A 6,186-nucleotide genomic window follows, 5' to 3' on the forward strand; every position below is an offset into this window, starting at 1 on the left:
AATTAGACCATATAGTGCTGGAAGGTGCTACATGAGCTACCACAGGAAAGTGGCCAACATCTGTCTAAGAAACTCAAATCTAAGTAACTCAGAAGCAAACAGCCCGATGTGATGCTCACACAAATGAAATCGTGGCACATAGCCATGGTGGGTAATCAACTTCTGTTCTATTGGCTAACAGATCCACTCAGTAGAAAGGTAACTATATCTGGAAGTGGAAAACAAGTCAGAATCATATCTAGATAATGATTGTGATTTCCATTGTCAAGCTCCCACTAACTTTACTCTATAAAAATATCTAAACCCTTACAATTCTCTCTAAATTAATAATGGTTATTCCATTTAACTGGTGCTGACTTCACTCTCTGTTGGAGAATCTGCTTCTCTTTTTCAGATGGGTACAAGACTTGAGTAGATAAATGACCCCAGCTGAAACCACAGAGGAACTGGGAAAATGAGCAAGAATGCTGTGCTCTCAGTTAAGCTGATATCAGCACAAGGGTAATGGAGAAAGATATTGAGGACATTACCACCTACCAACCCAGACACCTAGATGCTTCTAGGTGTCCATCACTGAAATGTTCCAGGCATGTCTCAGGGAATCTTGCAGAAGATGGTGCAGAAAGAATTGTTAGAGCCACAAGTCGGAACATTTTGCACAAACATATTGCTTCTCCCCCATAACTGACTGCTGCCCCATAATGCATGACTCACAATCCCCATGGGGTTGACCTGCATCTCCAATGCGGAAGGCCTCTTCAGAGAAGGGGCAGGGAGGAGGGAATGGATGGTATCAACATGTGATGTTTACATACAAAATATGTCCATATCTAATAATAAAAAAACAAAATATATATTAAAAAACAATCAAAAGACAAGTATGTGTTGAAAGAATGAATGACTAGCAAACAAATGCTTTGGAATATAGATCATTGAAATAATAATACTTCTTGTATGATCACATCATAAGAAATGGTCAGTTCATGTAGAATGGTGGGCAGCAACAGAGGCCAGGACAATGTGGAGAAGTGGAAGATGACTACACTACATGTAATACAAGATTAGATGAGTAAAAAGTCACAATAGAGAGACAGAAGTCACATTTTAGATCCCCAAATTTCAATCATAGCCATATGATGTAATGTTGGGAGCTATGAATCAAACCTCAGCCATGTTAACAGAAACTGCCATATAGCAAGTTAAGTTTTCACTTCCTCACCTAATACTCAATTACCAGAAACAAAGACTGCCATATATCAAGTTAAGTTTTTTTTTTTTTTATTCCCCCGAGAGGGTGCACCATTCCTGGAAGTACTACAATACCAGGTTGATGCGTGCAGTGGATGGAGCAAGCTCCTATTCCAACTCCAATCTCCAAAAATCCATTTAATATATTGTCCTCAGATAGAGGACATATCAGATATTAAACTGATAAGAACAGATACTACACTTGATCTTAGCCAAAAGGCCAAGAAGTGATTATCTTTCTTATAAGGCTATTAAAAAATTACACCAAATTGATTAACCCTATTGCTAAAAAGAAAGCAGTCGTAATACAAGTTTATATCATTAATAGCAATAACACACTTGGGAATGATTTTATTAGGAGTAACTACGGCAAATTGTGTTGTTATGTTGAGGCAGGCTGGCTCAGAAATCAGATCAGTTGCCTCCTCCTTTTAAGTAACAGGACATTACAATCTTGTTTGAAAATATCTGACAAATTATAAGTTACCTCTTTAGAGGAAGGTTTTTTGTTTTTAATAATCCTCTATGTAAGGTGAACTTGATCTAGAACAAATATCTGGCAAATTCACTCCTATAAAAGACATTTAACTTTTCCTTTTTAATTTTTATGTTTAGGTCTTTGATTTCCTTGAAATGGTTCTCTAGAAGAGAAAGGAATGTCACCTGTATCCCTCTCATCTCTTTAGTTACAAACAGTCACAAACATGACACGATTAGCAAGCACAATGAGCACACATAAACACATACACACACACATATCAAAAGAACATATCCTCCTGATAAAATCAAAAAGAAGTTGAAGCAATCTCAATTCCTTGTGTTTTTTAAATATCTTTTACTATGGCAATTAGCTCCTTTTTACTCTTTGTTAATTTTTTTTTCTTTAACCCGTGTTCCTTGTGCCTTGAGAGAAGTTTTAAGCCTTTCAACAATTTATTCTTACTTAGGGTCTGTCCCATGATAGAAAAGGAAAGAGGAGAAATGGCAAGACCAGAGGGCAACATTCCTGGTCGGAGAACCAGCACAGGGGGTTCCCCAATGGGCCTGACATGAACCTGACCACAATGTTAAGAGCTGGCAGCCGCTATAAGAGCATTTACTGGCTGTTGCGTACCCAGTTTTGTTGATAGGAAGAGAGGCTAGGTAGGAGGTCTTTGCCAATGCCCAAACGGCTGTCCAGATTTTCACAGGGAGCTCGGGGCCTTCAGCCAATGCCAGAGGGTAGCCCTGGCCAAGAGGCGTCAGTTGCCCTGTTGCTATTTTGCCATTCCACACAATGGGGCCAACCAAAAGTAAAAGGAGGAAGAGAAGTGCAAAAAGGAAATCCCTCAGTTCTTGTGTCTTGAAAATCTGAGTCAATAGTCTTTACTTTAATTGCCTAAAATTCATCACTTACCTCAAACGGATCAGTTTCACAGGTGGGCTTTTTCTGTGTTGATCACGGTGAGGGTCTGTATTACAGGTGAATTTCCTGTAGTGACCTCTATGCAGACCTAAGCTCACCCCTCCAGTAGGGTGGTGGTCTAATGGCTGGGACAGCTGTCCACTTGAGTGACGTTCAGGTCTTTCTTCATACTCCATGCCTCACGTTCAGGAACCACTTGCTCCGGCCAGCAGGGAGTCGAACAAGGAAATGAGGGGAAAATTAACCTGAATGAAAAAATGCAAACAGACACAAGAAGGAGACCATCCTAGATGTTTGTCAAGGCCTCACAGTCTTTAATTTTTACACAGTGGTTATATAGGGGAAGAAAAGGCGTGGGGGGGGGGATAAGCTGGCTGGTGTGATTTAGGGCTTTGGAATTGTCAGGAAACCTAGAGGGGATGTAATTAGGTGTTCATCTAATCTTGCCTCACTGGCTTAACATCCTGACTGGACCAGGCTTCACATCCTGACCATAAACTGGCCTTTTGCAAAAGATAACATTCTGGAAGTAGTCTGCTGAGTGGTTCCAGAAGTACCTAAGAGAAAGCTGGATGGACCAGCTTTCTGAGTAATGAGTCAGCTTATGAACAGGCCCAGGCAAAATGGAGAGGCTTTTGCTCTATGGCTCCTGACAATGTAGGAATATTTTTTTAAATTTATATACATTTCTGAGACTATGTGAAAAGTAGAGAAGTCTGTTTCTCAGTATGCTCATGCTCAACTTGTAGAAGATTTTCATTGGATTTTCAAGAAAGGTAGAAAGAAATGTGAAAGGGTGGTGAGTCACAGATGTTCTGTAGTCTGTTGCCATGAAGTGTATAAATGGGAATGCTTCACAGTAATTAAAACTTGTCAGTAAATACAAACAATATAAGATTTATTGACAACTTACTTGAGGAGAGCAGTAGAACCTAAAATTCTGTAGAGAACCTTCAACTATAGCTTATATTTAATGAAGGAATCACTAGTTCAACATATATGGGTAGCTAATGAAAGTGCTATATTTTCTGCATCTTATAGATCTCTGTTTTGATGGAGCATTCATGTAGCCAGCTCAGTTAGTGACTGTGGTAAAGATTTTAGTTTCACATATGTACACACTGATTATGCAGAAATAACATATTCATTTCATATATGATTAATTCCTTGCTTTATGTAAACTGACAAGTATAGAGTTTGCATACTTTTAAAGATATTTTGTATATTTCTACTAGCATTGTACCCAGTAGTTACTAATATCTAAATTTAAAATTGCATGATGAGAGCCATACATTTATAGAAATATATCAAGTTTTCAAATGGGGCAATTAGGGAACACAAATTGCCAGCAATGTATGAGAAATAACTCATTATAATTGAATGTGTCATATGCATAAGTATCTGGTACATTATACATCTATCAATCAATAATGCAGCCTACCAGTACATCATATGAGACACAAATACCACATTTATAATAGACAATGATGAATAGTAGCCTTGCAAACATAGTAAGCTTTCATTAATGTTTAAAATGAGACAACCTATCTAATATGCTATCACTCACTGAAACAGATACTAAAATGACAGCCTTTTCCACTTTTATTTGGTATGTATATATTTTGTGTTTGAAATAACTTTTAATTAGAATTTCAACTGTGTACTTATCAATGGAATAGATTTGATGACAAATCAAAGAAAAATTTGAGCAGGGCGTGGTGGCACATGCCTTCAATCCCAGCACTTGGGAGGCAGAGGTGGGAGGATCATAGAGAGTTTGAGGCCACCCTGAGAATACATAGTTAATTCCAGGTCAGCCTGGACCAGAGTGAGACCCTACCTCAAAAAACCAAAAAAATAAAATAAAATAAATAAATAAATAAATAAATAAATAAATAAATAAATATAAAATAAAATAATTGAATTTTATTTTGAAATGCCATTTTAGTTCAGTAATATTACCCTTTCTTAATAGATCCTATTCCCTGTACTTAAGTGACAATGACACTCTTGTTTTGGTAAATGCCTATTTTCTTTTTATAAGGCAAAGTTAGAAAGATGAACTTTCTAGCTTTCTTATCTTTAAATTCCCTTACTTTCTCATTATTTATTCACTGTCTTAAGCAATCTATTCTCTGTAGTGGAAAATAACTAGATATTGATTAAATGAGTATAAATGCTAGAAAATGCCAACAAAATGCAGCAGTGCAAAGATGTAGCTATTAGAAAAAGTGCAAACCAAAAGCCTTGGGCTCAAAGTAAGACTGGATCTATTCTTAACTCACTGAGGACTTTCACCTATTAAAGGAGGCGCAGTAGGCTGCAGGTCGCCTAGGAGAAGGGAAGCTCAGGTATTTGATAAACTTTACTTCCTCATCTGCTTTTGAGAGTCAGAACTTTTGGAACTGGATAAATCACAATGTGCAAAGGACAACAGCAACAACATTTTACAGGTGGAGAAATCAAAAGATTTCTCCTTCAGGGAAAAATTGCTCTATTTTCCATTTCTATTTCAGAGTTTAAAATTCAGATTGCTTCCCCCATGAGCGCAGCCTACCTTTTGCCTTTTGCAAAAGAGCATCTCACTTACCTGTTCCTTTTATGTGAGTTTTGGGCCTCAAGTAGTGACTTCAGATTTTAGGACCTCAATAGAGCAATTGTAGAAATATCCATAGGATATGCATCATCTCTTAGAGTATTTCAGTTTTCAGCTTCCTGTATATATAGATGTATGGACTTCTATGGAAACTTCTTGAATGAAACTTTTGGTATATGTATGAGACACCAAGATAGAGACAGAAATAAAGAATGCTAGATTAGGAATGTTTATCTACATCAAGATTCTAAATTATAAGTATGCAGAATTTAAATTAATTACACATTTCTTTATCTTCATTTTATGCTGAGTCAGTTATCAAAAAAAAAAGAATTAATTTGTTATAACTCCCACATGTTTCCTCAGTAGAGACATTTGCATTTGCAACCTGCATCATATCTTTTTGAATGAGACTTTAAATAGGTCCTGTTGTTAAGTAGCATTCTTTTTTCCTAGATAAATTCCTTTGTTAGAATACGGGGCTTCTATATAAAAAGAAATATTTCTTTCTCACTTTGTTATAGAATCCCAGACAACCATGGCAGACTATTAGAGCCCATGAGGCACACATTGGGGAATTGCTGCTGGGGAGCAAAAGGTATACTTTCTATCTAACTGCTCACAGGAACACTGAAAGGTCCTGTAATTGAGAAGATTTGAACAGGCATCAAGCATTTACAACTGATGAGAAATGAGAAAATGACCATTACTCATTTCAAGGTCCCAAAGTAGCAAACAAGCTATGTGGACTAGAAATAGGAGAATTTACTGGGAAAGATGTTCCAATTATATCTATCTAGATAAGATCAAAATTTTTCTGATGGGTAGGTAAGAAGGTGCTATTTATTTAGTTTTTACAAGTGTCAGGTACTATGCTGCATTTTGTGAAGTGGTTACAGGACGTCCATTTTAAGGTGAGGAAATAGTTCTGGAGAGC

General features: G+C 37.1%; 1 non-coding gene across 1 annotated transcript; it reads right to left on the bottom strand.

Moving 5' to 3' along the window:
* Positions 1 to 1,289: 1,289 nt before the first annotated feature.
* Positions 1,290 to 1,480, bottom strand: LOC123464324. The gene has a single exon (XR_006639545.1). It is a non-coding gene; the product is annotated as a U2 spliceosomal RNA (small nuclear RNA).
* Positions 1,481 to 6,186: the final 4,706 nt, after the last annotated feature.

Source organism: Jaculus jaculus, chromosome 10 (genome assembly GCF_020740685.1).
Source record: "Jaculus jaculus isolate mJacJac1 chromosome 10, mJacJac1.mat.Y.cur, whole genome shotgun sequence".
NCBI lineage: Eukaryota > Metazoa > Chordata > Mammalia > Rodentia > Dipodidae > Jaculus > Jaculus jaculus.